Source organism: Macrobrachium rosenbergii, chromosome 54, assembly GCF_040412425.1.
Source record: "Macrobrachium rosenbergii isolate ZJJX-2024 chromosome 54, ASM4041242v1, whole genome shotgun sequence".
Classification (NCBI taxonomy): domain Eukaryota; kingdom Metazoa; phylum Arthropoda; class Malacostraca; order Decapoda; family Palaemonidae; genus Macrobrachium; species Macrobrachium rosenbergii.
The window spans coordinates 22464278-22479636 of NC_089794.1; the positions used below are offsets into that span (position 1 = coordinate 22464278).

Below are 15359 nucleotides of genomic sequence, written 5' to 3' on the forward strand. Positions count from 1 at the left end.
TTTTATTGAAAGTTCAATCCCTAAATTTAAGGTAGATGACTTATTTTCGTCACCCTATAAGACACGTACTGGGGTTTTCTCTGTTCTGTTTAGCACTACAATGTTTCATTTCTGACATGGTAAACTAATTTTTCTCCTTAACGTGGTAACATTTTCGCGATTCTGCTTGAGTTGGTGACCTCTCTTCGTGACTATGGCGGTGATTTTAATCTCCGTCATACCTTCCACTTTCTGACTCGTGGTGATCATCTAATTTCTGCTCACTCTTGCTAATATTTGTTGAGACCAGCTCATATTTCTGTTGTGTGAAGCCAGTCAAGATTAATAGTTCACTGCAATGTCATCGGTCATTTAACCTCGGCACGGGTGGTGCTTCGAATTCCAGGCTTTCATCTCCGGCACCAAGACCTGCAAAAAATTAAAGATGAATATTACATAAAAACCAAAGATGAATATTACAAATAAAAACCAATTACCATAAAATTACGTGAATTTCAAAGTTAACGCCAATGCTTTTTATTCTGTCTTTAAAATTCCAGTATTGTAAAATGATTGTATAACATTTATTTTCCTGCGTTTAAGTTACTTAACAAAACATTGAGGTGCTTTTACATATTAGTGATTTTCCATATTAAGCACTAAATATGGGTAATTAAACATCTACGAATCTTAACGTAAGATGTCACTGCTCAAGAAGTCGTTTGTGCTCGAATAAACGCCCGGGTAGGGGGCTTTAATGATTTAAATCAACCACGACCAAGCCATATTCTCACCTTTATTCAAACTGCTGTCATTCATGCTGCCGAAGACTTGCCCTTCCATTCATAGTACGAGTACGTGTTAACTATCTTCTGCCCACTGGGTATAGATAATCTTTCTTGCTGGATGGTTCCCCTCTAAAAAAAACTTCAACATGACAGGCGAATGCAGTCAGCTCTTGAACATTTTAGGCGATTGTATAGACGTAGGGCGGTTGCAGTTAGCTCTTGAACGTAGCAGGCGACTGTTGTCAGCTCTTAAACATAGCAGGCGACAAGCGATTGTTGTCAGTTCTTGAACAAAGCAGGCGATTGCTGTCAGCTCCAAACGTAACTTGCACCCATTGTAATGAGTGTCTAAACACGCGAAGAGATCTGCTACAAGCACCAATTTACTCAGGAACAAGCATCAAGTAGTGCAAGCACTGTGGATGAGGAACACCTGGTGTCCAGGTGATCGTTGGAAATACTGATCTTTGCTCCATGAAAGCTGCAATAAAAACAGGCATTAGTACAAACAAATTAAAATATAAAGAATAGATTTGATTATAAGATTTGCCGTCTACAATACACTATCCAAGGTATAAAGTATCACAGTTATATGAACTAAATGTTAAAGTCAAATTACAGTTTCACAATCAAAGAAATGACTAAAGTGTCTCGACTTTCCAGATCTGCAGACTGGTGATTAGCCAGTGATTCTCATATACAAAATACCTGGAAAAGTTGCCAGCACTGGTTCTTATGGAGGCAGATTCAATAAATCTGAACAAATCTCAATATATTTTTCGTCAACATGGCGACAAGTCTTCTCCTCGAGGCACTATAACAAGTGATTCAAGAAATCTCTGAATCTTGAAACCACCGGCTAAAAGGTAACAATGACCTCCACAAGTAAAGCAAAGACTTGAGAAAGTGCCAAGTCATGCCGAAAATTCTAGACTGAACCCTGACATGAGCACCTAAGCAACAAGACGAAATGCATAATGTACAAAACGTATCGAATCGGAAAATCTTTAAAACCAAAAGGCATAACTATTGTTCATCAAGGCTTGGAAACAAGAATACTTTGAGATTTACATAACAGCAATGCTGACGATTGAAATGAGCATGAAGCTGAGAGAAACTTTGTACACCTACATGAAATGTTCAGCATATAGAATGTTCAATATACTGTATCAAGAACAGGTTACAACGGACCACTAAAGTGTTAACTTAGCTGGTCTTATGCCAGCGCGGGCGTTTACTCCCAGAGCAGTTCGTAAACTGAATACCTGTTCGCTTGCAATGAAAGGTTTCGTCCATGTTAACATGGAATATAAAATCAGGGCGTTGTAACTAGCAAATTCATAGAACCAATGATGGGCAGTAGTAGTTTAGGACCACGCCTGGTAGTTCCCATAAGATCCCATAAGATCCCAACAGACCTCTGGTGGAAGATAATTTACTGGTTTTCCTTAGTACCGAGATAAATTACCAACTTCATCATATCTTAGCATGCGAGTACAGTCACTAAGTAGGAGTGACACCACCATTTTGCCAGTTACATTTAAACTACGCTGTATGACTGAAATGAAGTGCTGGCATCACTATTGAAAGTTTTCAAGAAAAAATTCTGACCTCAGTGGAAAAAAATTACTTAGATGCAATTAACAGACTTGACGAAATTAATCTCCATGTCACTCGGTTATTACCGCTCTGTACCAGCAACCAACAGCTGTCTGATGGGGATAATCTAAGTGAATACCCAAAGACTTTTGAGTTACTAAACCAAACTCCATATTACAACTCCGTTACAATATAAACCAAAGATACGAACTGACTGATCACGTTGAGTAAACAATTCACTTTAGCAGAAAAATTATAACCTTGAAAATTCAACCACTTTAGGATTTTATTGCGCTTGCACTAGAGCACTAGAACAATCATAACTTCCTACAAAATTCTAACACAACCTATCACCCAGTGACGCTTGGAACCATAGATTTTCACATTAACTTACTGTCACTAACCAAAATCATTTATAAAAAAAGGAAATTTTTAAGCTTTAAAAATATTGAGCTAAAAGGGTACCCTCAAAGAATTTATGAAACGTTCCACAAAATCTCTATCAAAACTGTCAATAGTTGCCTACAGGTTTCAGAGTTAAGGTGAACTTCATAAGCGCTTCCAACCACTTAAAATCCCTTTTTGCAATAGAGATTCCAGTACTACAACTTAAAATAAAACGTGCTCAAAATCCAACTTAAAATCACCACTAGTTTTGTCAAGTTCACATTAGGTTCAACGTTACTGGCTATCTCCACAGTTAAAGCTCTATTGTTACCATAGATCCCGTCTATATGCTCAAACCCACAACCGTATAGACACTGTAGTGCAATCAGTAACAGGGAAAAACTTTAGTACGAGTTCATAACACTTTACTAAAGGTTTACAAGTGCTTACTTTAACAATTTGTACTCCTATGGTAAGGGTGTAAGGATACCACCACCGTAGGCCTACGTGTCCTAAGACTAAAAGGACAACTTGCAAGTAGACGATGGCTAGGCCTATCGTCGTTAACTGTAGTTGACAACTGCAAGTTCATGAGGCCGTGGAAACTTCTTCAAATCTTCAAACCTTGCCGGATGCTTTCAAGAAGACTGACAAATAGTTGGAGAAAACACATCAAGGTGACCGAACCCCTTAGATCTAAGGTGACCGAACCCCTTAGATCTAGAGCTAAGTTAAGTTAAAGAAACTTCAAGTAACAGGCGAAAGCAAATCTTGAGCCAGTTTGACAAAATCTGCAAAGGGAATGCACAAAAATTACTAACTCGACATGGCAAATCAAATTACTTCATCTATGGATAATTACTCAGTATTTTATGTACAAATTAGTTATCCATGGCTAAGCAGCCCCCAAGCAAATTTGACCAATGTAGCCAGGCTTAGAACAAAACTATCACTATTGCTGACTTAGCAAGTTTACATGTAAATATATTTCATGATTTTTTTTAATGAGCACCAATGAACTGACATTGAAAATGTTAATACTGTCAATAGCCACAAATATAAAATTGATAGATTAACGTATATCGAAAACTAAGCAGCCTTACTGAAAATACTAACCTCTAAGTTTTCGCTCCTGAATGTTATGCATTCCTTTCCACTATGCACAGTAGCAGTCTCAACCTAAACTTCCTTTGTTCTTCCAACTCGACAGTCCCTTGCAACCACAAAACCGGCCGCAAGAACCTGTAAATGGATTAATAAAGTTAAGAAATGCTTTAGCAATATCTACAAACATTTGTGAAACCATCCATATGAAACGTTACGGTATAGAAGACTTAAGTTACCCTTAAAGTTCTCAAAAAGTTCTCAAAAAATGTTTCTAAGCATCTTTAAGAATAGTTTAAACCTTCGTCCTTTAAAGGTTCACAAAGCCCTAAAATCCAAAAAAGTTTGAATATAAGCCTTTAAAACCTCACTTTATTCCTTTACAATAAACACTAAACGGTACATAACTGCAAAGCTTCAATGGTAATAATGTATTTCAGTAATGCAATACTGAACAGCAAACAGTTGGTTGGGGCGGGGGGAGCAGTGAGAAAAACTTTCGGCTGCATTACCTTAGTGCAGAAGTGTAGCGAAAATCACAAAATTGATGCGAACGTTGGTTTGTTTTTTGCTATGATTGAACAGTTTTGTTCGTATTCAGTTCTACTTCCAACTGGTTATAAACACAGAACACTGAGAACGTATAGGAATAGGTTCCAAGAGAACACCAGAGCTGGAAATAGCACAAAGCATTTGGAAAACCTAGGCGTACTAGTACTAAATGAATTGGACGTAACCAGATGTAAATAAATTAGCACATTTTACTAGAGCTAGCTACTACATTTTCAGCCTCGCTGGAATAGATTAGAAATATTTGTTCTTGGAACGTAAAGAATATGAAACTAAAATATATCAGACATACTGCTAAATTGCAGAGCACAACTACATGAAATAGACTAAACCATATGCCAAGATGTACACAACATGGACTGCTAACTTAGCTTACCAGAGCCACCACATACCTTAAAAAATTTTGAGAATTCTCTAATCACATCCACATACACCTTGGAATTTAGCAGCATATTTAGCATATTTTCTGCTTATTTGCTACGGAGTACTGACTTTAAACCCAAGACCATAACTTAACTGCCCTTGTCAACCCTACAATCTTCATAAAACCATTTAGACAAATTTCATCAGTTTTAACTGAAGCTGAGTATTTCGCGAAGACCAGTGTTGATAGAAATCAAGAAACAAGGTTACTTGGCGTGTAACAAGTTTTAAAAACTTGATGAACTGCAGCATTTAAACAAAGCTTTGCTAACATGTACAAATTATACAAAGCATACGCATGCTGCCTTTGAAGTATTTTCACCCTATATACAGGGAAATTTGCACTACGGTAAATTTAGCCTACAGTAGTAAGGCGCTTGAGCAAATCTATCTTGGATTTAAAGTTTCCTTTCTACGGCACCTTGGCGATTTTGCACGGAATGAACTATCACTACACAATTTGTGATTATTTTGGTAGTTCAATTACATTTAGCACACGAAGAGACCGTCATTTAGGCAAGATGTTCATGTTTCTGAATTCACTAATTCAGATCTTATTACGCTTGCGGCAGAATTGTTTGAATCCTTCAAGACCCATGACAAAGTAACCCATAACTAGAGAAATTTTCGTGCATAAGTTTCATCAGATTTTTCCCATTTTACGTCATGCCCTTACCAGACACCCATTATAACACCGAACCCCAAAGTAACCCTACCAAAATTTTATTATTTCTTGCATCCACGCCAAACTGTGGTCACGTATTCCCAAACTAAAAATAGCAAAAATCCGGTAATCCCTAACCAATCACCTAGTATATTTGGCATCCGCTAACTAAACAAAAAACAGTTAACCTACGCAATATCATGGGTAGGCTACTTGACAATACATTTCTTTGGGTCATTTTCCCTAGGCGTAGTATAGATTTCAACCCGACATGTAAACGTCATTACTCTAAGAACTGAGAAAAATTGCCTAAAAATTGGCCGGCCGACTAAAATGGCCGAACATCAGCCCGTTCTACTTCATAAGACTGACATCCCACTAACCTTAATATCTGTCGGCGCCAAAGTTCTAAACTGAACATTTAGGAAAATGAAATCTACCGACTAATATGAGTCTCTTAGTTCTGAGAACCCATACTCTCAATCAGACCCCATTTGATCAAATATGCATAGCCTCACAAATTTACTTAAAAAAAAAAACTATCGTTAAAAAATAAGCCGCCGTAGATACTGATTTCGTTCAAACTGCTCTGTTGCTCCTGAGATAGAAGTTTCATAAGTGGCTTATTGATAACTTATCTTGTGGGTACTGCGCAACACCCAGTAAAATTATGGTGGGACCAGTGACTTAAAACTGCAATTGCTTTCTTACATCAAACTTCAAAAACAATCCCTAGAACAATTATTTTTCAACAATCAACTTCCAAATATATAACAGAAAAGATATACATCCATATACTTTCTTTACTAACGCATCCAGTGTTGATACTATTTTCAAGCACATTTCACTCAAGAACCACAAAGAACTCTGCGAAGCCTAGTTAATAAAAGACCCTTCAGAGGTAGACCCTAAAAATATACTCCAACTAAGATATATTCCGGTAAAACATTAACATGAAGATACAGTAATCGGGACTAGCTAGCTCATGATTTACAGTCTTCAATAAGCGTGCATTGCTTGTTTAATGTAAATATGCCTACATAAAGAGAATACAATTGAAAGCATCTTCTATTCCAACATTCGGGCATTATTCAAACATATGCTAATGAGTTCTGGCCAACATTTCAAATTTTATATAACTTATGGACACCAAAGATTAAAGACCTACGTACATTTGCCACTATATTCAAATCTGAGTGAAAGCATCACTTGTCAGTTGCTTAGCCATCTGTTATTTTCGCGTCAAACGTAACAATTGAGAGTTAACAGGATTTTATTAAAAAATAATGTATAATCCTAACACGTGGAAGGTGTTTAGGTGTTTAAATATTTTAGTTGAAGTTTCGATAAATACGTAATTTAAAATTTCAGAGTAAAGCATAACAGCAAGCCAAACTCGGCTGCTGCTCATCTCCCCGAATGTATGAACGAACGCAATTTGATTGTATGATCGTAATTAACATGTAAAATTCACTATAAACAAAATGAAATCCAATTCTGCAACTACTTGGCACTGAGGTAGTCCTATTCTTATTCAGAATGGTGACCGTGACTCAGTTGACGGATACCCAGTGATTTAGTAAGTCAAGCGAACACATTCGAACACAGATAGTCACCGATGCGATTCGGGTGCACCTGTTAACGCCACTCGACGGCCGGGCAACATTTTACATAATTTTTATAGTTTTTACAGATATGTACATATGATTTTCGTATTTCTTGCAATAATACGTCCCTTTTGAATGTTAATGATACCGTTAATTTCAATTTTATGGAATAAACTTTCCTGGATTTAATGAAAAAAGTAAATGTCTTGTATTTGTGACGTGGCATGGGCGAAAAACCTATGCTAAAGCCGCTTTCAATCACCTTTCACATAACTAAACTAAAAAAACCTAATGGTTAAAGTTTATATCCTCTAAATATACTTTACGTATTTCAAACAAACTTCAACGTTCAGCACCAGTCTATAACCTTCGCAACAGGAATTAATCCTAGAATTTAAAACCAGTGGTCAACAAATAATGAAGAGCAACATTATATAAAATAATTTGCAAACAAGAGTTACTATCGGCATACAGATATATTACATTTCACTTACAAGTCACTTCCGTATACAGTAACATCGTTCGGTAATTCTACATCGTTCAGCCAAAATTAAGACCGCAGCTAAGATACTCAAGTAAATGTTAGGGTTTATCATAACTTAAGAATTTAAACGCACCACCACCCTACCTCCAATGGGTTACATAGGACTCATAAGTTCCACTTAATAGTTGAGGGGCAATTATCAGATTAACGCTTTTATATATGCACTGTATTGCATCCCACTATAAATACAAAAAGTTAACACTTCACCAGATAACGAGAGAATATAAGCATTTTCGAAATTCAGTCCCATGGAAACTTGAAATACTATTTCTGCCAAGAACTTTTCTTTCCAAAAAAAAAACTTTCACCAGTCACTAGTTAAAGAATATAATGTAATCAACTTTAGTAGAGAAATATTTCCAGAGTACGAAATATCAATAATGAACTTCAAAATCTGTTGTAATCACTGAACGAGGCTACAAACGGGGAGCAACATTTGACCTTCTGCACCATAGGCCTAGGGTAGGTTAGTTAACAAGCTGCATACTTCACTATACCCACAAAACTCTGATGCTTTTACACAAGTGCCTTCAGACAAACTCGAGTCCATAACGCCCGCCCAGTAGCACTAGACAAGTCTACGAGTATAAAACCTTGCAACCATTAACCACCACTATTACATACCTTCAATGAGAATAATATTCTTAAGAACTTAAAGCACAGACACCACAGAGAAAACTAAAGGGAAACCTTTCCACTCCCAAAATAACCTTTAGGGACAACGTGATTGGCTGAGAGACAAGAACTCTCTAGTATAGCAGTTCACTTACATGACGTCACCAACACTTACCCCGACATCTGTCAGCAAGTTGAATCACTACGAGGAACTGAAAGGATGGAAGTCACTGAAAACTGAAATATGAAAAGACTGTATTAAAAATATTGACTGAATGCCATAGGACTTCCACAGCATACGTAGTTTTATCATTTAAATCGGTCATTCATGCGAAATTCAATTAACTGGGCGGCTATAAAGTGGAGCATTAAGAATTATAGGTCTCCTTGAAGAAAGTGGATTCAAAATTAGATGAAACTATTTTACAGCATTGAATAAAATTAACTGTTTTACAGCATAATTTATCCATTTTCCTTCTAAGACGTACAGTACCTGTACCGTTACAGGCTTTTCCAGGAGCAAGAGCCCGTGGTGACATAGGATAAGTTTGAGCTAAACAGTAAATCTGGCCTTTAGGTCTAGGATTCATTTAAAGTTTCCTCTCCTCTTAGAACATACGGCCAGTAGGCTACTCAGTTATTCATATAATCACAGCTCTCGAACGTAGCTGAAATCCCTAATGTACCTCTATTTGTCGGTGGGAGTTTAAAAAAAATATACATAAAAGCATACGGTACAAGGACGTATACATATGCTGCCTTTGATGGTACAAGCGCAGACCAAAGCCTTCGTATATATTTTCTTGCACAATTTAAATTAAATAACTATGGATGATCACTAAATAATTAACACACGCTGCCATCAAATGTATTTATGTGCGAAGAGAATTCTTCGTTCTGGGAGCAAGTTTCATGCATAAACGATTCCATCCGCTTCAGGAACTTGTATTTCAGACAAGGACTGGTCAGCCACTTAATTCATAATGAAATCTCATCAAATAGTGCCACTCAGGGGCGTCATTTCAGATTTTTGTTGGGGTGGGGGGGAGCAAAGACGGTTTGGACAGCGAAGCGAGCCTAATCACCTGAGTTTTTTTTTTTTTTAGCTATTTTGTGTTTTTGAAGCCACATGAGCAAGGTATTTCAGCAAAAATTATATACTCCCACTACTATATGTTTTATCTCATCATCACTGGTAGCTAGTAGATAGACAAAGATCAAGAAACATAATATTTCTGAGAAATTTTATATATTTATGATTGCACATTTAAAAAGAAAACATGCTGTTACTTCTTGGGGCTTGGGGGTGAGGGTGCCAAGTTGAGGCTTTTGCGGGGGGGGGGCAACTCGGGTCCCGGGGGGCCAAGTTGAGTCTTAAGGGGGGCAGTTGACCCCCAAATGACGCCCCTGATACATAAATGAGGGCATTATGACAACATAACTTGGAACAGTTCCTCCCAATATGCACAAGAGATAAATTCCTCTAAAACCACAAGAGCAGTTTTAGGTAATTGGGGATTCTCTGGTACTAGAGTACCAAAAATGACGGCAAAAGATGAATTACGCCTGCCAGAAGGAGGGTGCAGTGCCCATTTCATATGCTGCACTTGTCTGCGTTAGTTATTATGATATGGACTTGATAGTTTGTTATGTGATAATTCAGACTGCTTGTAGAAAACTTGCTATTTTTCCCCTTCTGTGGTTACAGTTGTATCTAAAGTATATGATGTTTTTATCAGTTTAGTTTGCTCTGGGCTAACAGACTCTAAAAGTGGTTTATTGCCAAGTTATTGAGAGAGAGAGTGAGAGAAAGCAAGGGTGGTATAGTGGTTCGTGTGCTCTGTGCATTGAGCTTATCATGACCCCTGAGCTGTTTGTTTGTTTGAAGGCTACAGTCCAGGGCACTCGTTTCACTGGGGAGGTTTTATCTTCGCTATATTCGCGTTCTCTAGAAAAAAAAGGTCAGCCAATTTATCCAACAGCGATCGTGAATATTATCTTTTCTTGATTAATTACTTGCTATAAAAAACAAATGATGCATTATTAACAATAAAAAAACAAGCACTGAAAGAATGGATGCAGTAATGGGGTAACTTCAGTAAGTTTTAGTCGCCGAAAGCACGCGTGAATACGGAAGGATAACGTTGTACTAGCGTTAAAGAAAAACGGTAAACGAATTCGTTTTCTGTTAGAGTGAACTACTTTAATACAGATAAAAGATAAAACCATCCATTTGACAGAGATACAGTTTAACCATTGGTTGAAAATAGTCGCTATATACGGCAATGTCGTATTTGAAAACCTTGTATAACGGCTGACAACCGAGTAACGATGATTTATCTAAGATTAGTTATCTTCCTTTTAACTTAAAACACCATGACTACTTTTCTTTTGGTGCTAAACAACTTTTCTGCTAAAACTGTGTATTAGCCGTTTAAGAAAAACGCGAAAAAACCTGCCGCGAAATTAAAGCCCCGTAAAGGATACGTTTCTTCTTACTGATTAAATTAAGCTGACTTTTAATTCACAATGGAGATCCAGTTCTTAATGGTTAACAATATATTTCTATATAAAGGGATTATTAATTAATACTGGAATGACACAGATCGTGTTTGTAGGGAGGCGAAAATATAAGTTTACAAATACAAGATGACAATCATTTTTTAAACAGAAAATGTAGGCTATGCTGCTGACCAAACTAAGGAAAAGAAAAAAAGTCATGGTTAGGTCATCTTCCATACATCGTGATGCAGATCATTTTGTTGATAATACAGTAAATTTTGAACCAATAAACTATTGTATTAATATATGGGGAACACCTAATGATATTCAGATTAAAAGGTTTACTGCTAAATGAAAAGTGAAAAAAACTTGTACTGTGCCTACAAAGAGTCGAGAAAAGGTTTTTGCTGCTTAAACCTCTCAAGCACTGTATCCACAAGCGCGCGTGCTCTCTCTCTCTCTCTCTCTCTCTCTCTCTCTGTATATATATATATATATATATATATATATATATATATATATATATATATATATATATATATATATATAAATACAAGTAACACACAGAACTAAACGTTATTATTGCTGTTTCTTTGTAGTCTATTCAACTATTACATGTGGTCCATCCTAAGGCACACCTATATACTTAATGTCAGCAACACATTTATTCTTGTCATCTTTTATTCCTCGTGTTCCTCTATGTTCATAAACATATGCAAACAAACCACGAGAGAGAGAGAGAGAGAGAGAGAGAGAGAGAGAGAGAGAGAGAGAGAGAGAGAGAGAGAGAGAGAGAGAGAGAGATTACGGAAGTAATGCAATTTGTTTCACAAAATTTATCAGGAAATATTTTAATAGTTGTCGGCAAATAAACCTCCAATGGAATTGTTATATTCTTACATAAAGGTTGAACGCGGTTCGGTGTTTGGCAACACTGCTCCCAAAAACAGTTTACATACTCCCAAAAATCTATTACAGGCCCATGTCATAAGGCCCAGTTATAATTAATATTGGCTCATTGACCTTAGAGTTAATCGATTTACTGTAAATCCTCATTGCTTAAATTTACGCTTCGATAATTTTAAGAGAAAAATAATTGGCTACTTTCTGATGGGTGTAAAGCCGATTTTTTTCCAGTTAAAAGTATTTCTTAATGTAAGAAATATACATTGATATATAATACCCCTTCGAGTAAGTTATTACTACGGTAAAATGAGTTTACTATTTAATAATCGAGGGTGTGAAATTATCACAAAAACTTCGAATGTTTGTTGGAAGTAGGAAATTTACCTTAGTCACCCTTCCAAAATCATAACGTTTTCTTTGTTTTCCTAAAGACCATTTTATCTAAGTCAAATTTTTGGGGAAAAACAACATACTTAGACCCATCCGATCTAGTGTCACTAATTAAATATTATAAATAATAGCTATACATAGTCTGAAAGCTTGATAAACTTCAAATAGCATTTTCTAGACTTTTTAGGACCAGTGAAAGGTACGACGGCCGGAGCCATGTGAGCCTGAAAGCTAATGTGAACGACTTAACCAAAGTAGTAATTTCGTCTTTATTATTTAATATTTTAACGTTTATATAATAAAGTGAGAACATTGTTATATAATATAACACTGATTAGGCGTTATCATTAGTTTTCATATATATTAATGCCGTTTGTTTGGTTATTTTAGGCCTACATTTGGCCATAAACCTTTTAGGAGTGTAAGGAGTATTCTTTAGGCAGTCATTTACATACTTAATGTTCATCTAAAAGCAGAAAATACTCGTAGGTTTAAAGATATTAAATGGATGCTGTATTTTGATGTAATATAAATATCAACTTAAATAAAAATGGTGGTCGTGGTTAAAGCGAAGTCGCTTCGACTTCAGTTGGGATGGTTCAATTTTTTCAGTTACATGAGTATTTCCGACAAATTGAAATGTATACAAAAAACATTCCGGCAATTTAGCTTGTCCAAAATCTTCAATAAACGAGAATAATTTTAAATCTTCCACATCAAGGACGATTTAACCCAACTAACTAGGCTCTTTTTGCTCTGAAGCCGTAAGCTCAGTTAATTGTGAATGGGTAACACAGCTGTTTTAATCTAGCATTTGCTATAACTGAAGGCTACCGCCAGTCGGTGACCGTAATATTTACCGCCTTCTGTTTAAGTTTTATTATGTTTATTCCATTTGTTTGTGTTTATAATATTCACAGTCTTTTGTTCATGTGCTTACGTTCATCCCCAAAGGGCCCATTTTGCACATGAACTGATAGTTACCGAACCAGGAAACAGTCTAATACTGATAAACTGAGGAAAAACTATTGAGAGAAACAAATAATTCCCCTTACGTTACGGCTATAGCGCTGCTCTCGAAGCAAGACCCGGTGCCAGCATATAGGCGAGGTTCAGTCTAAACACCAACTTCCTTTACAATGATTTTAGAAGCAGAGTTAATTTGGTATTATTTTACAATAGTTCCAACTCATTCTATAATAATTATAGTATTATAGATGCATTTTGCATAAAAAATATGCAAGACTTGAGTAAGACTGATTTCACATACATATTGTTTAATGAGTCAACTGAATTAATAAAAAAACATTTCCTCGTGATATAAATGGCTCTAAATATACTGGGTGTCAGTATACTTTTTTTTTTTACTATAGACGAGGTAAATCAGTTTCAAAAATGAACTCGTAAAAAGGACTGTACATGTATACCACGTTGAAGTTATGGGCCTACGTAACCAGTGCTGGGAAATACGGCCCTAATAGAATTCAAATAAAGAATTCAGTCTAATCAAAACTACACGATTCCGAATTCATGAGATTTGGTGTCAATAAACTGACACTAAAGTTACAGCAAAACAACTATAAATATGTTACCGAAATTGGTCAAAAACTTTAAAGGAGACTGTACGTCTTTCTTTATAAGAAGAGAGGTTGTAATTAGTCTATTTGTTAGACTCCTTTGTGCAAGGAACATTTAATACCCACCGGTTAATCGGTACTGTAAAACCTTCTTCAGAAAACTGTACTGTAAAACCTTTCTTCGCAAAGCTGTAATGTAAAACTTTTCTTCAGAAAACTGTACTGTACTGTAATACCTTTCTTCGGAAAACTGTAAAAAAAAAAACTTTCTTCAGGTTAAGAATTCCATCACCACAAAGGTAACACTAAAAAATTATGTATAAATTTACCTTGACATTGAATATAAATGCAGAATTGACCAGAATAAGTGTGACCTCTACAAAGCTTCCTTCCAAAATGTACTTTCAAGGGTTTTCAGCCAGTCAGGAGGTCACTCTTGGTTGGCTAAGGGGCAGAAAGGCTATATTCGACGCTGAAGTATACTACCAAATGGTTTAAGTCACTAAAATAACATTGGCAGTTGACCAATTGGTAACCAACAACCCAAATAGCTAATGCCATGCTTTATCGAGCAGTTAAAACATATGATTGTACTGACTTCATCCTAGTAGAACATAATAGTTGAAATAACTTGCTTACGATAGGAATGCTTCAGGCATGGGTCATAATACGCTACATGTATTTCAGTTTTCCGTTAAAAAAAAGCAATGGTGATCTTTTAAAATTTGTGTACACATCCATTGTATATCAGAGGTAGGCCTATATCGTATGTGATGTTTCCTAAGAACAATCTTCAATGGCTTGTTAGCATCAGACATTACATTATAATAATGACTAATGAAAAATGACATAAAAGAGGTTTATCAGAACAAGTCAGCGGTTTCATGGCATTGCTTATTCGTGGAAATTCCAATTATATCTGTTTTTGAAGCAGTACCTACCTCTCGGCCATTACGTCATCATTAACATTATGAATTTAAATTTAAGTCATATCTTTTGCACATGTCTGATTAGTTTCCATATCTTTTACTATGAGTTTTACATTGGTTAATATTTCAACATAGGTAGTCTTCGCTACAGTTTTAGAAGTTTTTAGAAGCATTTAATCTTCTTATTTCACTTTAAGAGCACCACCAACTTCGTGCGCACTGCAATGTCAACCTTCACTGAGGCCTAAATACCTATATCAGCCAATTCCAGGAATTACAGGCTCCACTTCTGTATCACTGCCATTCAGACAGACATCTGAACCCTTTTTTTTTTTTCTTTTTATAACAGAATGTGGCAAAGTGGCTACATTCCCAGCTTCTGTTACACACTGTCTTCATGGAAACAGCCATTGGCCAAGTTATATTTCCCAGCAATTACTGAAATGCTTTGGTGTTCCTTGGCTATGCTTGAATCAGTCACTAGGGCCTATTAAGACTGCTTAAATGAATCAGTTTAGTTTTGTCATTTTTGCTCACCAGGCCACTGCTTCTGCCTGGGTCTACTCTTTAAACTGATTAAGAAGCCGTCTCCATTGCAACAGCATTTTAACATCGTCTTTCCAGATCAAAGTTTTTGGTATTTGTGGGATATGATGACTCAGCCTTTTTTCGTATATACAGTAGCTGACCTAATTAGTACGTCTTTTCGATACACTGACTACAGAAACACTGGCCACACGGAATTCAGAAACGGCAAATGTATGCCAAAACATTA

The 15359-nt window shown here is 36.2% G+C and overlaps 1 long non-coding RNA gene across 3 annotated transcripts; it reads right to left on the reverse strand.

Annotated features, from left to right (window-relative positions):
* On the reverse strand, nt 1-14185 carry LOC136834870 (uncharacterized). Of its 3 annotated transcripts, XR_010851901.1 has the most exons (6): nt 13985-14185; nt 8456-8517; nt 3870-3995; nt 3204-3544; nt 774-1248; nt 1-408 (listed from the first exon to the last, which is right to left on the reverse strand). It is a non-coding gene; the product is annotated as an uncharacterized lncRNA (long non-coding RNA). The 3 variants fall into 3 exon arrangements; XR_010851902.1 differs by lacking the exon at nt 8456-8517 and having other exon boundaries at nt 13985-14133; XR_010851900.1 differs by lacking the exons at nt 8456-8517; nt 13985-14185 and adding an exon at nt 8290-8358 and having other exon boundaries at nt 2-408.
* Nucleotides 14186-15359: the final 1174 nt, after the last annotated feature.